Here is a 19088-nt window from a genome sequence, read left to right on the forward strand (position 1 = left end):
CAACCCAAATGTCCATCAGTGATAGACTGGATAAAGAAAATACGGCACATATACACCACAGAATACTATGCAGTCATAATAAAAGGATGAGTTCATGTCCTTTGCAGGGACGTGGATGAAACTGGAAACCATCATTCTTAGCAAACTAACACAGGAACAGAAAACCAAACACCGCATGTTCTCACTCATAAGTGGGAGTTGAACAATGAGAACATAGGGACACAGGGAGGGGAACATCACACACCAGGGTGTATCGTGGGATGGGGGGCTAGGAGAGGAATAGCATTAGGAGAAATACCTAATGTAGGTGATGGGTTGATGGGTGCAGCAAACCACCATGGCACATGTATACCTGTGTAACAAAACGGCACATTCTGCACATGTACCCCAGAACTTAAAGTATATAAAAACAAAAATTTTCAAAAGAAAGTAAGATCAACATGCACGGTGGGAAATCAGCTGGGTACATGCCACAGGGGCAGTCATGGCCAGGGTTCCATCCTAACAGTGAGGTGGTACCTCCAATCAGCTGGAGTGTACACCACAGGGGCAGTCATGGCCGGGGTTCCGTCCTAACAGTGAGGTGCTGCCTCCAGTCAGCTGGGGTGCATGCCGCAGGGGCAGTCATAGCTGGGCCTCCCATCCTAATAGTGAGGTGCTATCTCTAGCCCCAAGGCTACCCTCTACCTGTGCCCAGCCTGTCCCCTGAGCCCCAGGTTCCAGTCATGCTGGACCGGTCCCTCTGTCACAGCACCTGTGTGTACCGTCTTCTTGTGTCCAGATGTGCCTCATTCTCAGCCCAGCTCTTCGGACCCAGATAGCAGCACACAGGAGACCCGGGCTCTGCCAGCCACCCCTCCCAAATGACTTCTGCATGCTGCCATGGGAATGAAATACGACGTGTGGCATGTCCGTTTGTTAAAGATCAGTCTTTAAAAATGAAATAGAAGGATTTGCGTCTGCATCCAAATTACTTTAAATGTCAACTCCCCGTTAAACCCAAGATGTGGCGGGTGGCACGTATCCTTGGATGACACCCCTACCCCATCGCGTTCGTCAATGCCAGCGTCCTCATCACTGCGGCTCTGTCACTGGGTCCCTTCGCACGTCGCCTCTTCCTGAACTGGAATAGAAATCTCAGCCTCCACAGGCGTTGGGCACGATCAAGCTGCTGTGCGCCTCCGGGACTGACAAGCCCCTTCCGGGGACGTGGCTGTTGTACCAATAGGACTTTGTGGGTCAGATCCCACCGTCCTCCCCCTGCCTGGAAGAGTGACAGCACTTGTGCATGCTAGGGTGGGAGACCCTGTGGAAGTCAGTTTATCTTTAGAGCTTCAGTTTCCTTATCTGTAGAAGGGGGTAAGGATGCCCCCAGGGTTGACCCTTCAGGTTCATGGGATGGTAAGAAAGGAAAATGATGGATGAGATATTCCGTAAGCCTAGTTGACAGTACAGTGGCAGGGTATGAGAGAATTGACTCCAATTTTGAAAGAAGTTCTTCTCTGGTTAAAATGCTCTCAAACAGCATCGCATGCTACGGAGAACTCTTTCATGAAAGAGGGTCAATCGATGCAGCAACTTTAATGTTGTCTCATTTTAAGAAATGGTCACATCCTCCTCAACCTTCAGCAACCACCGCCCTGATCAGTCAGCAGCCATCAGCATTGCGGCAAGACCCTCCTCCAGCAAAAAGATGACGGCGCCCTGAAGGCTCAGATGATCATTAGCATTTTTAGCACTAACTTATTTTTAAGGTATGTACTTTTTTAGACATAATGTTTTTGCACACTTAGTAGACTGCAGTATAGTATAAACATAGCTTTTATACGCACTGGGAAACCAAACATTTGTGTGACTCACTGGATCGCGGTATTTGCTTTATTGCAGTGGTCTGGAACTGAACCCACCATATCTCTGAGATATGCCTGTATTTCAAAATCAGGTAGAATGACAAACTGTATCACCAGGTTGAATCTTTTAATAAGTCTTCTAATTCAATAGATGCTGGAAAACTCACTAGGGGGACACAGTCTTGCTCATTAAAAAACAAATCAAATGAGCAAAAGCACCAAAAGCCACAGACCTCCAGTCAGCCTGGAGGATAGGGCAGGCCCACCCAGTACCCAGCATCCATCTGAAACCCAAGCCAACATGTGCTTCGGCCGGGGCCCAGCTGTCACCCCTCCAGGGAGACTCCAGCTCTGAGATTTTGGGACACAACCCAGTTGCCCTGTGTCTCTTCAAATGGAACCTTCGGAAGAGTCCTGCATGATGACTTTTTAGACGTTCCGGCGAATGCAGTCACATCAGCGTGTGATATGAGAAAATACAATCCTTGTTACTTGCAGGCGAGGTAAGCTAGTGCTTCAGAAACTCTAGAGATTGGCTGAAATGTCTTGGAAACTAATAAGATTTCAGTAAACTGGCCCGAGTATTGAGTCTAGAAAGTTGTATCTGCTTGTATCCAGTGTTAAAGTTTTCACAGACCCAGTCTGCGGTGGAGATCTGTGTTCAGCAAACTCCAGCCTTCAGGCCAAATCAGGCCCATCTGTTTGTTCATTCACACATTGTCTACAGATGGGTGGGAGCCACAGCAGCAGAGTTGAGCAGTGGCAGAGGAGAACCTATGGCCCCAGAGCTACAAATGCATAGACTGTCTGACTCTTTGCAGCACAAGTTTGCCAACCTCCGGACCAGACTAATCAAAGCTCTTCAGCCCCACTTGCCAACAGCTGGAATCGGCCGCCGCCTGCCCAGTGTTGGTCAGGATGGGAAACTGGTGAATCTGCTGGTCACCTTTAGGAGAAATCCTCTTTGCATATGCCAAAAAGGGAGCTACCATACACAAAAACCAGTTGCTGCTGACTTTCCAAGCACACGTGTTTCAAACGATAATGATTTAATTCCAATAAAGACATGAAATAAATGAGAGGGGAGGACTATTGATCACAGCAGAAAACAGAAAGTAACTTGAAAGAACATGAGTAAGAAATGCACCTGGGTGAAGTGCAAAGCCTTCCCATGAGAAATGAGAAAAGTCTGGAACAAATGAAAGATGCCGTAGACGCTGACATGAGGAGGGGAGGCCGAGATGTCGTGAGGCCGGCTGTTCTTTCAAAAGTTAATGTTTATATTTAGTAAGATTTGAATCCAGTTTCCCATGGGTTTTCAGAATTTCACAAATGATTTTACGCTGTATCCCAGAGTGTAATTCAGTCTCGGGCGTCTAAGAAGACTTTGTAACGGAAGACTCACCCGGGTGTCCTCGTCCTGCTGGTGTACACACGTGTGTGAACAGCAGGAGAGGAGCCGTCTGGGCTCTGGGCAGTGTGTCAGCGGCTCTGGGCTTTGGGGGCCGCCTGCCTGGCCTAAGCCTGGGTCCCACCACTGACCCGCCTCAGGAGTTAACACAAGGACCATGTATGGCAAAGTCCCAGCACATAATTAAATGCTAAAATGTTAGCTCTTCTGACTGCTGTTTTCTGATCTACAGAAGAGACTAAGTGAACAGCCCAGCCCTGAAATGAACCCAGGTGTTCCTGAGAGGTGAATATGGATGCGGTGAGCATCTCAACTCAGTGAGGATGGGACAGGGTCCCCAGCCCTGAAATGAACCCAGGTGTTCCTGAGAGATGAATATGGATGCGGTGAGCATCTCAACTCAGTGAGGATGGGACAGCGTCCCCAGCAGCAGCTGCTGGGAAAATCAGCTTTGGATTTGGGGAAAAACCCAAGTTGGACTCTTACCTCACACCATGTTCAAAACTAAACGCCCCCAGGATTGCAGAGTAAACGATAACAGGGAAACTCGGAGATGACCAGGAGGAAGTGGAGGGGAATATTGATCTGCGTGGGGCGTGAGGAAGAACGCTGCAATTGTAAACTCAATCGGAGAAATCCGTGATGATAGCAAACGCCTGACCCTGTGCACCTAGGCGCTCAGGTAGATTAACTCATTGATTCTGACATCTGCCCACGGGCTGCAGACTGTTCTCATCCGGTCTTACAGATGAGAAATGGAGGCACGGAGGTGCTAAGTAACGTCCTGAAGCCACCCACGGACCGCAGAGCTGGGATCCCACCCAGGAGCCGGGAGCTGGAGCCCCTGTTCTCTAGCCGCCTGGCTGACCTCAGAACCCCAAACATAGGACAGTCCAGTCACATGCATGACGCTCGGAGGCGCATCACAGCGTGGGGAGAAGGAGGTGGGTCACAGCTGGCGAGCGTGTCTCATAACCTTGTGATAGACGCACAGTCCACAGGAAGACGGGCAAAGTCCGCAAATAGAGAATTCCCAAAATACGAAATTGAAGCAGCCAGAAAAAATGGCAGAGACAGTCACTGTCAAGAAGGGCGACCAAAATACGCACACGGAGGCCACTCGGGCGACCAAGACACGCATACAGAGGCTGCTCGGGTTCATTCATGGTTTGGTTTTTATCTGATCTCCTTTTGAGCTGACTTAAAGGATGTTAATAGGAATGAAGATCCGCCAGCCTCTCTGGAAAGCAGAAAGCAGTTAGGCACTCTCTGTCGAAGAATCTGAAATTGGTACTCAGGCTGCTTTGGAGGATAGTTTGGCAGTGGCTGAAAATGATGGAGTTACCAAGGGACCCAGCAGTCGTACTCCTAGAGTCCATTCCCCAGGAGAAATGAGAGCACATCCACACACAAACCTGTGCACGCCTGTTCTTGGCAGCACCGTTCCCAGCAGCCAGAAAGCAGAAAGCGCCCAGGTGTTCGTCAGCAGACTCGCAGAAATACACCTTCATACACAGCCGTGACCGGAACATGATTCAGCCTTAAAAAGGAGTGGCGTTCCTGATGAACCAACAACACGGATGAACCTCGGAAACATGACGCTGAGTGAAGGAAGCCAGTCACAAGTCTGCCCTGTCGGAGCCCAGTGACGTGAAACGCCCAGAACGGGCCAGGTCACATCGGCTGAAAGCAGGCCCGTGGCTGCCAGGGCCCAGGAGGGAGACAGGGAGTAGCTGCTGACGGGAACGGCGTTTCTTCTGGGCAGATGAAGGTGTCCTAAAGTTGGCTATCAAGATGGTTGCCCAACTCTGGGATATGCTGAAAATCATTGAATTGACACTTTAAGCGGCGAATTGTATTGTGTGTGAATCATATCTCAATAAAACTGCAGCACACAGGTACCTAGGCATAGCCTGGTATTTGAGGCAGAAAGACTCTGACCAGGCTCTCCCCTGGTCCCCTGGGGCTCTGCTCTGGCAGCAGAGGACTCTGCCCCGTGTCCAGCTCAGAGGCCAGGCACCTAGCCACACAGGCCTGTCCCACCCCAGGTGGCCATTTGTCCTGAACTTGGACAGAGGGCAAAGACCATGAGACAGGGAGCCTGCGAACGTGGCTGGGCTTTGACCTTGAGCTTCAGAAGCTACTTGGCCCTCACAGCTCAGAGGGCAGCGCCTGGCCTTAGGGACCCTGAGCTGCCCTGGTGGGAGGCGTTTCTGAAGCTGCCTCTGAGGGACGCCTCTGAGCCTGCCCTGCTGTCCCTGGTCCCCTCAATGCCATCCGCCCACGAACTCACAACTGAATGAGGCTGTGGAGCTGCAGTCGCCGAGACACTGTGGTCGCCCCTGACGCCAGCTGGGGTCTTCTCCTGGGGCTGGGAGAGGGCACCACACACTGTGCTGGGTGAGCCTGGGCACGGGGATGGGAGCTTCAGAGCTGGCTGCACTACGGCTTGGGACGAAAGGGAAAGGTTGGAAGTGGCAGAGCCATGTCCTTCACATGCCTGAGAGGCGGGCGATTCCCGGGGCCGGTGCGGCCTCAGGGATGGGGATGCCAGCCCTGCTCCCTGGCGCTGGATGTGACTGTGGCTCCCGGTGTGAGCACCGGCCCCCGGGCTTCCGCAGGGCAGATGGGCAGCCTTGTGGCCAGGGAGGGCGGCTTCCACTTGCCCTCCCTGTGGCCAGCACAGGGGGCTGCAGCCTCTGAGGTTAGAGGTGGGGTTGAGCTGGACCGGGCGTGAGATGCCGAGTGATGAGTGAGGGCTGCGGTCACTGTGCAGCCCTGCTGTGCCTCCTGTGGTCACCTGCGTGGGGGCCTTCACTGGGGGATGTTGTGGGGGGAGCTCCGGCCTCCCTCGGACATGAGGGAGATCCTGGGCCCTCTCATTTAAAATTCAGCAAGGCTGAGTCCAGGAACCAGCCTTCGGAGCAGACGGAATGGGTGACGCGCTGCAGTGAGCCTGGGATGGGCGGGGCTGGTGCAGGCCTCCACCCTGGCTGCCGGGGCCAAGTGTGAAATTTCCTTCTTGAGCGTGCAGAACTGGGAGCACCACTTAGAGCCCAGCACGGGGAGGGCCGTATTGTCACTGCGGGGAAAGAAGGAGGTGCCCGTGATGTCTACATTATTTTTTAAATTGAGGTGTAGCTCTCAGCAGTGAAACACACACATCTTAAATGTACCACTGCATGGATTGTGACGACACCAAACCTGTGGGAGGCCCCCAGGTCAGACACGGAATGTGCCCTGCAGCCCAGCGGGCGTCCCAGTCAGCACCGCTCCGGGGCAGCCACTCCTGGGCCTCCGGGCACACAGCAAGGGAAGGTCAAAGGCCACGCCTGTGCTCCTGAGCCTCATCTCACTGCCTCTGGCCTCCCCTGGCTCCTGGCACAGAAGCCCCCCGGCTCAGTCTCTCCAGGACCCTCTGCTCACCCCAGTGAGAGGTGATTGCACCACAGCCTCCCCCGTGAGACCGTCTGCGCCAGTAATCGGGTTAAGTGAGAGAGGCCATGATGTGCACAGTCCTAAACGGGTTATTTTAATTTAAGACGCATAAAAAGCCGACATTCCCCAGGCAGGGTATGTTAGTTTCCAGGGTGCATAACCACGCGGCCGCTGGGTCAGCTGTCAGGAGCTCCATGTTTTTCGCCACTTGTGGCTCTACCTTTGGTGCAGAGGGTTGATCGGCTGTCACAGGCAGCCTGACATGGCACCTTGACCTTGCCGCTGCTCCGAATTCAGTGCCAAAATGGGACTCTGCCTTGATGACACAAATTCATTGTCACCAGCTCCTCCTTTTACCACTGGGTTATAAACCAAGCCACCCCTCGTGTGAGTATCACACCTGGATCCTGGTATTCATGATTCAGACCGATGCTTTGCTCCCTTCTCCAAAAAGGAAAAATCACGGCTTATCTACGAAAGCCGCAGCTCCATAGAAATAGCAAATGGCAGCCCACCACTACCCCAGCACTGCTGAGAACCCTCCCCCGCACCAGGGCCCAGTTTCTGGAAGCTTCTAGGAACTTCTCAAAGACCCAAAGATAGCTATGAGGCAAAGAGAGGAAAAATACCATCAGAAAGACAGAAATATAATTTTCCCATATTTAAATTAAAGATTTTTTTTTTTCCCCCAGAGAAGTAAGCTAGACTATTTAACCAACCAAGAAATATGTGTTCTTACAGCTTGGCAGCTTGCAGAAAATGTTGAGACTGCGGTCTGCTTCTGTCAAAGCTAAGCAAAAGAGTACACGGCTTTCTTTCCAGGGCCCTGGCACTGCCCACCCTGCCTCCTTCCCCAGCTCTCTGCCTCATGGCACAGAAGGGCTGCGTAGTGAATGCCTGTGCACACTCATCCCAGCCTTGGTTAGGGCAGTCTGCTGCCTTCAGCCCGAGGACACGTGCATGCAGGTGCTATGTCCTCTGGGGCAGGTGAGTGGCCAGCACTGTAATTGCTGAGACAGGGTTAGACATCTGTAGCAGCCCAGATGTGTCCAGAGGTGACAACTGATCTTCAGGCTCACTATTCAGGTCAGTAATGACCAGTAAAGGACGAAGTGTTGAGCAGATCTGGGGAGGAGCATGTGATGGCTGCATCTGCTTCTCTGTGTTTGTCATGGGCTTGCTTTCATTACCTGCGGACTGGGTCTCCCGGTGCCATCCTTCCCTCTCAGAGCTGACAGTACCTCCCGTGCATGTGCTGTGCATAGCTCCCTTTATTCCCCGGCGCGAGGCACGATGACTCCGTGATCTCTGGCAGCAATCTGGCCGTCAGCGTGCTGAGTCAGCAGAAGCTCTGGGGGCCCTGCCTCCTCGACTGTCCGGGACCGCAGGTCTGCTTTTTAGTGGGAGTCTGGTCAGTGCCCGGATGTGCCGATTCCTTAGAACCCACCAAGTGCTGGTGTTCCTGGACGCTGCTGCCCACGCCCACCCCAGCTGGCTTGTTCTTAATTAGCACAGGGAGGAGTGTCCGCTGCAGGCCCCTCTCCAACGCTGGAGAGGGTGAACGGATGCTTTTCCTGGCAGGACCCAGCAGTGACTTCGCTAAGTAGGAGCCCCAAGGAGAAGCCCACCTCCCCCGGCACCGCTGCGTGTGGCCTCCCTGGCTGGGAGGACGGCAGGGCAGGAGGTGGCTGCAGGAGCGGGGGCCCTGGGGCAGAGGAGCTGGTCCCAGAGCCAGCCCTTCCGCATTGGCTGCGTGGCTTTGGGGACTCACGGAGCCTCCAGACTCGAGCCCCTCCCTGTGTGTTTGCAGATAAGACACAGCAATATCCTTCACTGTCTGGTTACGAGGAATAGTAACCATTTCCCACGGCTTAGTGAGCACAAGGGGATCTGCTTACTAAGGGGGCGGGGATGGAGCTGTGCCCCTGGACTCGGTTGGCGGATCTGCCTGGTGCTGCCTCCTTCCTGACGTGGTGGCGTGTCGCAGCGCCATGGCTTCAGAACCCTCTCAGTGAAGGTCCAGCACCGTCATTGGCCCATGCTCTCAGCCAGGGACAGACTCCAGAGACTGCAGGTGGGCTCAGCGTGTCCTGTGTCCACCCCTGGATGGAGATTCGCACACGAGATCCCAGCCCTGGTGTTGGGGGCTGTTCACAGAGAAGAGGTGGCTGTGATGTGGCCTTGCAGGGTCTGTAGACGCCATGCTGAGGACGTGTCCCCCAGCAGGCCTGTTCTCAGTGGAGCTCGGTGATCTCCCGCCCTCACCCCTGAGGGTAGGAACTGGAGCCCCTCAGAAAGCAGCTCTTATGGACTGAACTTCATCCCCCAAATCTATACGTGTAAGTGCTGCCCCCCAATCTTAACATATTTGGAGATAGGGCCTTAAAGGAGAGAAGCTTAAGTGGGGTCCTTGGGGTCCAGGGCTCTGATTCAGGAGGACCCTGTCTTTCTTAAAAGAGGAGGCGAGGACACAGACGCACACAGGGCTGAGCCTGTGCAGACTCACGGAGATGCCGTCTGCACACCGAGGAGAAGGACCTCAGAAATCAGCCCTGCCACGCCTGTGGATCCCAGACGTCCAGCCTCGTGGGCTGTAGACAGCGAATGTCCTTTGTTCAAGCTGTCCAGTCTCGGGTACTCGGTTACAGCAGCCCTGGCAATGACACGGCAGCCTTCTGGATGAACGCTTCTAGAAGCTGGTGAGGAAGGTCGCTGTGGCTTTTTTTCTTTATTCTGAGTTGTAATCTGCAATAGAAAAGGTGCCCTGCATTCTCTCTTATGCTGAACTCTTTTTTCTTGTTAAGAACCCCATGGATGGGGGTAAACTGTTCCTATCCCATGTTACAGACGGGGAAACGGACTCCCAGAGGCTCCAGCTGGGAGGCTGTGGGAGGTCGAGGCACCCGCCAGGCTCTGGAGGCATCTGGCTGCACCGGCTGTCCTGCCCCACCCCACAGGCCCCCCATCCTTCACCAGACACAGGTGCACAGGGCCCCTGCCGGGTTTGGGAAAAGAACTGACCCGCACGCGGATGGTCCTGGTGTGGAGAAACCTGTTTCACAGTGGAAGACACGGACAGCAGAGGACACGGACAGCAGAGTCAAGCACAGTTTTAGAGCCCAGCTTAACACAGGGACATGGAGGGGACAGGGAAGGCCCCACCCAGCAAGAGCCCAGCCAGAGCAGGTGGAGCAGGAGACGGGCGGAGTGAGTGGTGGAGCTGGCGGCGCAGTGGAGCGGGCGTTGTAGTGGACCGGATGGCATGGCGGACCAGGCGACGTGGTGGACCGGGCGGCGTGGTGGGCCGGGTGGTGTGGTGGAGCTGGCAGCACAGTGGAGCAGGCATTACGGTGGACTGGGCAGCATGGTGGATTAGAAGAGGAGAGATGGCCTGGGATGCTCAGCGGGGCCGAGTCCCCAGCCGGGAGCTCAGGTGCGGTGATGCTGAAGGGACTGACGGTGTGAGGAGGGCCCTCTGCTGCTTCCACGCAGCCCACATGCGGGGCCCCAGCAGTGCGGAGATGTTGGAGCGGTGCTGCCTGGTCCCACCCTCAGCCCAGCCCTGGGACATAGGCTCAGCAGCCCCCAGGTTCCAGTCAAGGTCCCCAGGCGGGTCAGGCACAGTGTCCAGGCTGTGTGAGTCTCCGGGAGCTGCTGGAACAAAATGCCACACACCCGGTGGCTTCAAACCACAGAAACCTATTCTCATGGTTCTGAGTCCAGACGTCAGCGGTCACGGTGTCTGCTGGGCCGTGCTCCCTCGGGAGGCTGCAGCGGAGGGTCCTCCCTGCCTCTTGCAGCTGCTGTGGCTGCGTGACTCCAGCCTCTGTCGCTGTCTGCATGGGGCCTGCTGCTCTGTGCGTCTGCCCTGAGTCCAGATTTCCTTCTCCCTGTGAGGGAGTGGTGCCCACCCTAATCCGATAATGACCGCATTCTAACTCGATCACATCTGCTAGAACCTGCTGCCGAGTAAGACCCCATGCACAGGTATGGGGTCAGGATCTTCATGTCTGTTACTGCAGAACATAGTTCAGCCTCAACAGAGGACTGAATCCAATACGGCAGTCTTCACTCCTGAGCTCATGGAGGAGGGGGAGGGCTGCCAGGGGCGTCCTCATTCCGGCCTTCCACGGCCAGGAGCGGACTGCAGGGGAGTTGGCCCCGCTGTGGGCAGCCGAGGCGCTGACGTCTCTGATGTCCTGTCTGCCAGCCCAGCTGTGTTGGGGGAGCTCCTCTATCCTGAGGGAAAGAACCTGCCTGCATTCATCCTTGCCGCCCTCCTGAGTCAGGAGCCTTGTTTATGGTAGATGGATAAATGTTTGATGGATGAACAAATGATCTGTCTGCACATTCCTCAGCCGACGCCCCCACCTGCCCTACAGCGGCCGAGTGTCGCTCTGTGGCCTGGGACACTGCGTCTGGCTTGAGTGATCACACCAGTCTTGATGAGTTTGGGGGATTTTACTTGTTAGTTTTTCTGCGTAATTTTATTCCCCGGGGCTTGGTTTGCCACTGGGAAATATGCTCCGAGTCGCGCCTGCCAAGGCTGTTCTGCCGAGATGGAGTCATCCCTGAACCCTGCGCCCGCGCAGCCCGGCGGTATGGGGGGGCCTCGTTCCCAGAACGCACATCTTCGGCCATGAGGAAGGGGCTGGTCCTGAGGACAATGGTGGCACCATGACGGCCCTTAGTCCCTGACACTTCTTGGTGGGGTCAAGGAGACCGAGGGGAGCTCTGGGCACTGTGTGTTGAGCATTGCTCTGTAGAGGGTGGCCGACTCTGGCCCCAAGGTGGGGGCCACAGACTATGGTTCTATGGTGACCCCAGATGAAGGCCACCCCTGGGTAGCTTCACCTCCTAAAAAGAAGATGTTTTTGGAGTCTCGTGAGACGAAGCCTGGTGTGGTGCAGCCAGCAGGGAAGGCCTGGAGGCATCAATACCTGGTGGCCTTCCCCAGACCATGACCTGTGTGGTTCGCGGGGTCAGAGCCAGGTTCCAGTCAAGTTGTAGAGCCCACACTGATTCCCTCAGCCCCGCAGCCTTGGGGAGGGCTTTGCAGGGCACTAGGCACAGCGTCCTCGTTAGAGAGCAGTGCTAAACCTGCGTGCTCTTCCGGCGATGCGGTCCTAACTTGGGTGGTTTCGTACGTTTCCGGCAACACGATCGTAACTTGGGTGGTTTTGTACATTTTCAGGGCACCTTTACGAACATCTTTTCCTCTGTGTTTCCGCCACCTTGGGAGGCAGGGGCGGGTTCCTTTTATTTATTTATTTATTTTTGAGACGGAATGTTCGCTCTTGTCGTCCAGGCTGGAGTGCAGTGGTGCGATCTCGGCTCACTGCAGCCTCCGCCTCCTGGGTTCAAGGGATTCTCCTGCCTCCGCCTCCCAAGTAGCTGGGAATACAGGCACCTGCCACCACGCCCAGCTTATTTTGTGTATTTTTAGTAGAGACAGGGTTTCGCCATGTTGGGCAGGCTGGTCTCGAACTCCTGACCTCAGGTGATCTGCCCGCCTTGGCCTCCCAAAGTGCTGGGATTACAGGTGTGAGGCACTGCGCCTGGCAGGGGTGGGTTCTGTCTGGTCCCTGGGACCATCAGCCTGTGAGGGTGTCTCAGCAGCCCTGACCACTGACCCCTGACCCCTGAACCCGAGTCTGCTACCCAGTCCTGGCTCTTTGGTGGAGCCGGCTCATTGCACAGGGCAAGGTTTTGTCGTCGGCCGCTGTTCTGTCCAGGGTTTACCCTGAGCATGGGCACACACAGCTTTGTCGTCAGCAGCTGGCCTATCCAGGGTTCACCCTGAGCACACACATGACATAGTCTTCAGTGGCTCGACCCAGGATTTTGACGTCGCAGAACTGGCCTGAGGTCCTAGAATTCGCTCCGTCTTCAGTCTCAGCTGACGACTGTTCATCTGGGGTAGCCGCGGTGCCTCTTGTCAGACGTGCTTCTGTCCACCGGGTCCACCTGGGCGCTTGGAGGGGGCCTGGGAGGCGTCAGCGCCGGCCCAGATATTTCATATACACGGTGGCTCTTCTGCCCCTGGGCCCACAGGCCGGGGCTTGGTGTCAGGCACCTCTCCTGGCAGCAGCACGGGAAGGAGGGCCCAGAGAGGCATCGTTTCACTCCACACGCACTGGAGGAGGGTGGGCCGGGGAGCTGAGCTCCTGCGTGAGAGCGGGGGCTGCCGCCGGTGAAGCCCGCAGGGGCATGCTGTCCCGGGGAGGGAGGTGTGTGAGCTGCACACACAGGATGCAGCCTCCAGGAGACAGTGTGTGATGGGCTGGGGTCCTTGTGTCCCTCACTGGGGCACATTCAGCGTCCACTCAAGGAAAGGGCGAGTGTCCCCAGGATCCGCCTGGGCTGTTTAGCTTGGTCACCTCTGGCCCCTGTCCTTGTGGTTTCTGGCTGGCGCTGGACCTGGCCCTTCTCGGTGATGCCTTTCTGCCCTGGGTGAAGCCACCCAAGGCATTCTGGGCTTTCAGGCTGGCCTCCCCCCCGTGCCGTTCAGGAAGCAGCCCAATCATCAGGCGGGCACAGACACCCCAGTCACCCGTCATTCTCATTTTCCACATAAGAGACATTGACATCAGCTGCACGTGGTGGCACGTGCCTGTGGTCCCAGCTGCTCAGGAGGCGGAGGTGGGAGGATGGCTTGAGCCCAGGAGTTCAAGGCTGCAGTGAGCTGTGATTGCACCACTGCACTCCAGCCTGGGTGACAGGGCCACACCCTGTCTTGTTAAAGAAAAAGAGAGAGAAAAACACTCACATGGTGCTGGCTATATTCGATTTCTTCAAGCCATAGCACTAACTCATGAAGTGGGTATGTGTTTACACATGCAGAAACTGAGGCACAGAGCGGGGACATTCAGAAAGTGGATGTTCAGATAGTCATTGCTCCTGCAGCATTCAGGCCCAGGAGGTATGGCCGTCCTGGGAAGAGGAATTCCAGCTTGACCTTCTCCCAGGTGGCAGCCTAGTCCAGCCTTGTTACAGGACAGAAGCCCGAGGGGCCTCCTCACCTGTCATCAGAGTGGAGTGGGGTGGCAGCCTGCTCCCGTCCTCATGCAGCTCACCAGCCTGACGGGTACTGGAGCCCCATGTCCTCAGGAGGCCGGTGGCCGGCACCCCCCCTCCGTTAGGCCCCTCGCCTGTACCCTACAGAATGAGCTCGATGCCCTGGAGCCCGGGAAGCAGTGGCTCACCGGCTAGGAGGGTGGAGGGCAGGGGAGTGGACACCATAAGCCAACAGGACTGGAGGCCACCATGGTGTCACCAGCCCCGCCCGGCCCTGCCCTGCCCTGATGGACTTTGCTGCTCAGCCTAAGAACTAAAGGGCCCTGGGACTCGAGAAGGTTCCCTGTGAAGATGACCTCCTGCGGCTCAGGACGCCTGCTGGGGTTGCTAGAATGAATGCACTGTAGTCCGAGTTTCCGACGCTCTGCGTGGTGATTTGAACAGCAGCAACCAACCACAGCCACTCCAGCCCTTCTTGTGGACCTGGCCTTGGGGCGCAGGACGGGTTGGGGCCTTGGTTGTGACCTGGCTCTGCACCTTCAGGGAGCAGCTCCAGGAGAGAAGCCAAAGGCTTCCTGGACATGGGTGGGGTGCGGTGTGTATTTCCTCCCTGAGTCCACTTGGGTTTTGCCTGAGGTACAGTGTCCCTCGTCCCAGGTGTCTGTGGAGGTGGCACCACGGTCATCACGCTGTCTTGCGCTTTCTTCTCTCCTGCTGTTTACTGGAACCTTTTGCATAGGCTCCATTCGAGACAGCGTGTTCAGGCCGGGCACCGTGGCTCATGCCTGTAATCTCAGCACTTTGGGAGGCCGAGGTGAGCGGATCACCTGAGGTCAGGAGTTTGAGACCAGCCTGGCCAATATGGTGAAACCCCGTTTCTACTAAAAATATAAGAATTAGCTGGGCATGTTGGTGCGTGCCTGTAGTCCCAGCTACTCAGGAGGCGGAGGCAGGAGAATCGCTTGAACCCGGGAGGCAGAGGTTGAGGTGAGCCGAGATCGTGCCACTGCACTTCAGCCTGGGTGGCAGAGCAAGACTCTGTCTAAAAAAATTAAAAGAATAGCATGTTCCTTCATACAGCAGACTCCTCCTGACCTTAACGTCAGATGGAAACTTCTAGTGAGGAAGAGAAAGTATCATTTACCTGGATGAATGGGGCTGGGAGGTTTGGTTTTGTTGTTTGTGTCTGAACACGGGGTAAACTTCTTATGTAAGCTGAACACACGCTCCACAGGCTCAGGACCATGCCCTGTCGTCACTCCTGATGGAAAGGCTTGTGTGGGCCAAGCATCAGGTGCCTGCAGGTGCAGCGGGCAGCTCGGGACCACACCATTCATGTCGGTTTGTTGGGCGTCCACAGCCCAGTGTGATGGCAAGCTCACTCTGGGGCCAGTTGAGCCCTCTGGGGACTGGGATCTGGAACAATGGCTACAGACTGGAGGATGCAGACCTTGGCCTTGGGCTGTGGATGACTGGGCACCCACAGACCCAGCAGAGGGGAGCTCAGAGCCAGCTTCCTTTCCAGGCCCCAGGGGTGCAGTGAGGAGGTGCACCAGCTACGACCCAGGCCACAAGTGTCCACAGGCAGAGAGGGCTGGCTGGGCCTGGCCGCAGGATGACCATGCTGGCAGCTCCAGGAAGCCAGGAGGGGAGGCATCTGAGGCTCCCTGTCTCAAAAGTGTGAGTGTGAGGCTGCTCTGACCCCGGGGCAGGTCCCTTCACTCCTGAGCCTCAGGTCCCGTTGAGTGCGGGTTCTAATTCCCACGGCCCCATTGGGTAGACGAGCCTGTGACAAGGTGACGGCAAGGTCGTTCCCAGAGCAGTGACTGGCACCCAGGAGCTCAGGAACCGCAGCTGGTCAGAGTGCTGGAGATGACCCCTGGCCCTGACGGAACCTGGGATTTGGGGAGGCCCTGCAGCTGCGAGACCCTCATCATCACTGCCTCTGGCTGAGTAAGGAATTTAGCGCAAGGCAGATGAGGCCTAACCCAGGTGGGCAGGTGCCTGGAGGTGCCCGTGCGGGACACAGCATCAGGCTCCAAAATTTCAGTAGGGCCAGGGTCCCATGATGAGTTTTCTGGCCACGGTTGGTTCAAGGGCAGATTCTCAGGGCTGCCTGGGGCCCAGGGAAAGGGTGTCGGGGGAAGCTGAGCCCCAGGGCCTCTGCCTCCCATTGAAGAGAATCCTCCGGGGGCCAGATGGGGCAGGGGAACGTCGACACGGGGACCGTGTGAGGATGGAGGCAGAGATCAGGACGATGCGTCTCCCGGGCAAGGAGCACTGAGGATTGCTGGGAGCACCAGAAACCCCCAGGGGGCCTGGAGTGGACCTTCCCTCAGATCTTCCAGCAGGAACTGGCCCTGTCCACACCTTGAGTCTGGGCAAGAACTAACTGCTGTTTCAGATTCCCGTCCCTCAGTGTGTGGTCCTTTGGGCAGCCACAGGAATGGCACAGACCTGTAGAGGCCCAGCGTGGATGGCCAGGGGAGGGTGGCTCAGTGGTGGGGGTGCGGCCAGGTCCCCCAGCCTGCAGCGGCCGTTCTGGGTGAGCTCTGTAGTCTGTGGCCTCAGAGGCACAGGAAGCTGGGAGGGGTTTGAATTGGATACAGGGAACCGGGAGCCACAGATGGTTCTTGAGCTGGGGAGTGGCAAAGTGATGTGGCCGCTTAGAGGAAAGAAGCCAGCAAGTAGGGGTGGGAAGGGCTCTGCCCGAGGCCAACAACCCCTCCAGGTCATGCACAGACAGCGCCCTACCCTCCCGAGACACAAGGAAGGGTGGGTGATTTGGGGGCGCTGTCTGGTGGCCTGGATGTCCCCCACAGCACTGAGGATGAGCTCTTAGTTTCGGGCCCTCCAGGAGGCCGGCTGGCGGGAGCCAGGGAACGAAGAGGAGCCTGTGTTCCCTGTGGCCTTGGGCAGCATCTGCAGGAGGCTCACCGTCTCTCTCTCTTTGCTCCTCAGGTCTCCTGACAAACACAGCCCCTGAGGGGCCCTGGGAGTGGCCTTGGCTCCCCTGGAGAGCCCACGCCTCAGCCACAGTTCTCTGCCCGCCTCGGACTTCGCCCATTCTCTGCCGCCCGCCCACTCCGTTTCCCTGTGGTCCGTGAAGGACGGCCTCAGGCCTCGGCATCCTGAGCTTCGGTCTGTCCAGCCGACCTGAGGTGGCCGGACTGGACACACAGGCGGGGGGCGGCACCGGGCATCAGCAATACGCAGTCTGTGGGAGCCCGGCCGCGCCCAGCCCCCGCCGACCGTGGCGTTGGCCCTGCTGTCCTCGGAGGAGGAGGAGGAGGAGGAGGCTCCGGCAGCCCAGCCCGCCTGAGACACGACGCCCGCCCCAGGGGACTGTCAGGCGTACAAGTGGCCTCCTCCCGTGCCCCAGACTGTCCGAATTGCTTTTATTTTCTTATACTTTCAGTATACTCCATAGACCAAAGAGCAAAATCTATCTGAACGTGGACGCACCCTCACTGTCAGGATCCCTGGGGTCGCTTGTGGGGACGGGAGGGCATGGTGGCAGAGACATGCTGGTGGCCCTGGCGGAGCGGAGAGGGCGGCCGTGGTGGAGGCCTCCACCCCAGGAGCACCCCGGCGCACCCTAGGAGGATGGGCTTTGGCTGCGCGGAGGCCGTGGCACACTCGCGGGAGGCAGCCGGGGCGCGGCCGGCGATGGCCCCCACGCAGACGCCGAGAGCCCCGGGGAACACAGGCCGTTTGATTCCTCTGTACTTAGACCGACTTTACCGTACTAAAATCACTTTCTGTTTTAACCAGTTAAACATGCCTCTTCTACAGCTCCATTTTTGATAGTTGGATAATCCAGTATCTGCCAAGAGCATGTTGAGTCTCCCGTGACTGCTGCCTCATCGATACTCCATTTAGCTCCAGAAAGCAAAGAAAACTCGAGTAACACTTGTTTGAAAGAGATCATTAAATGTATTTTGCAAAGCCTAAAGTTATATATTTAACAGTTTTTATATGTTGTATATTTGTAGAAAATCCTATTTAACAATTAACGTGGCAGTCCCGGCCGTCCTGAGAGTCGGGCCGCGCCCCGTGGGTTTCTGAAGACTCTGGGGGTGGGACATGGTGGGGAGGTGGCGCCCCTCAGACCCTGGGGTGCCAGGCGTGGAAGGCGGGACTCTGGGAGAAGCGTGTGGAGGACCGTGGCGTCGGTGTCCCAGACGCGTCGGTCGTGCCCGGGGAGGCCGGGTTCCTTTCGCTGCGGGCCAGGTTTGGTGGCTCTTGATTCCCGCTTTGGTCTCTGCGTTGGTCAACACTGAGTGTACAATATTTTGAACATGCTTCTTCCAATGGGTTTTGTTTCCCGTTTCCTGCCCCTTTCGCCACTCACGGACCTTGAGGCCAGTTGGCGGCCCTCCTCCCCACGTCTGTGTCCCCGCGTTCTGAGAAGTCCTCCGTCTTTGTGTCAGTAGGTCCAGAAAGCCGCGCTGGGCAGAGGCACAGGCGGGGCCAGCAGGGCCGAGGAATAAGGGACAGTTGTGTTTTTTCTCTCCTGGCCGTCGTACGCCAGCCTCCTTCATTTTCCTGAGTTCCCGCTGAAGTATATACTACCTACAAGTCCAATTAACATGAGTATTATGCTAGTTCTATCCTACTAAAAAAGCGTAAAAAGATAACTATAGCTGTTCCAGCAACCATAGACTAAAGATACGAAAGAAAATCCATTTATTTAAGACCTGTTTCAGTATCCATGAGGACTTCATTTACCTTTCAGTCACCACAAATTTATAGGCATTAGTATCCCGGACTAAAAGAAGGGGCTGATGTTGGGTTTGTCATTACAGAGGGGGCCCACCCTTCCTGAGCTGCCCCGGCTCCAGCGGCCCGGGCCGCAGCCTCTGCCAGCCAGCGTCCTCACGGCCTCCCCCTCGCCTGTTTCTTTTGAAAGCAAGTGTAGACACCGTCGAGGGCAGAGATCGGGAGATTTAAGATGTTACAGCATTTTTTTTTTTTTTCTTGTTTTACAGTATTCAATTTTGTGTTGATTCAGCTAAATTATGAAAAATAAAGAAAAACTCCTTTGATAAGCATGGCTTTTGTTCCCTGGGCATGGTGTCCTGGGAGAGGGGCTGTGGCTGGTGTGGCTGGTGGGGATGGCAGGCGGGGGCCAGCACAGGGACCCCCAGGGCCAGAGCGGACAGTGCGTGCCTGTGGCCCTCACGGCATAGCTGGCACCGCCTGTGAGCCCCTGGGTTCTTCTGTACCAGCAAGCATGGCCTCCGAAGCCCAGCCCCAGACAAGTGGGCAGTGCCTGGCCACAGCCCTCTGGGGTGCTGTCATCCCTGCCTGAGTATCACTGCCCCACACAGACACTGTGCCCTCAGTCCCTCCATGGGTCCGACGTGCGG

General features: G+C 56.3%; 1 non-coding gene across 1 annotated transcript in view; it reads left to right on the forward strand.

Moving 5' to 3' along the window:
- The window catches only part of LOC111549151, a 33217-nt gene extending 14450 nt beyond the window's left edge, over positions 1–18767 (forward strand). The window contains exon 2 of the transcript XR_003306651.1: positions 16678–18767. This is a non-coding gene — a transcript (uncharacterized LOC111549151). The remainder of the gene's footprint in view (positions 1–16677) is intronic.
- Positions 18768–19088: the final 321 nt, after the last annotated feature.

Source organism: Piliocolobus tephrosceles, chromosome 19 (genome assembly GCF_002776525.5).
Source record: "Piliocolobus tephrosceles isolate RC106 chromosome 19, ASM277652v3, whole genome shotgun sequence".
Classification (NCBI taxonomy): Eukaryota; Metazoa; Chordata; class Mammalia; order Primates; family Cercopithecidae; genus Piliocolobus; species Piliocolobus tephrosceles.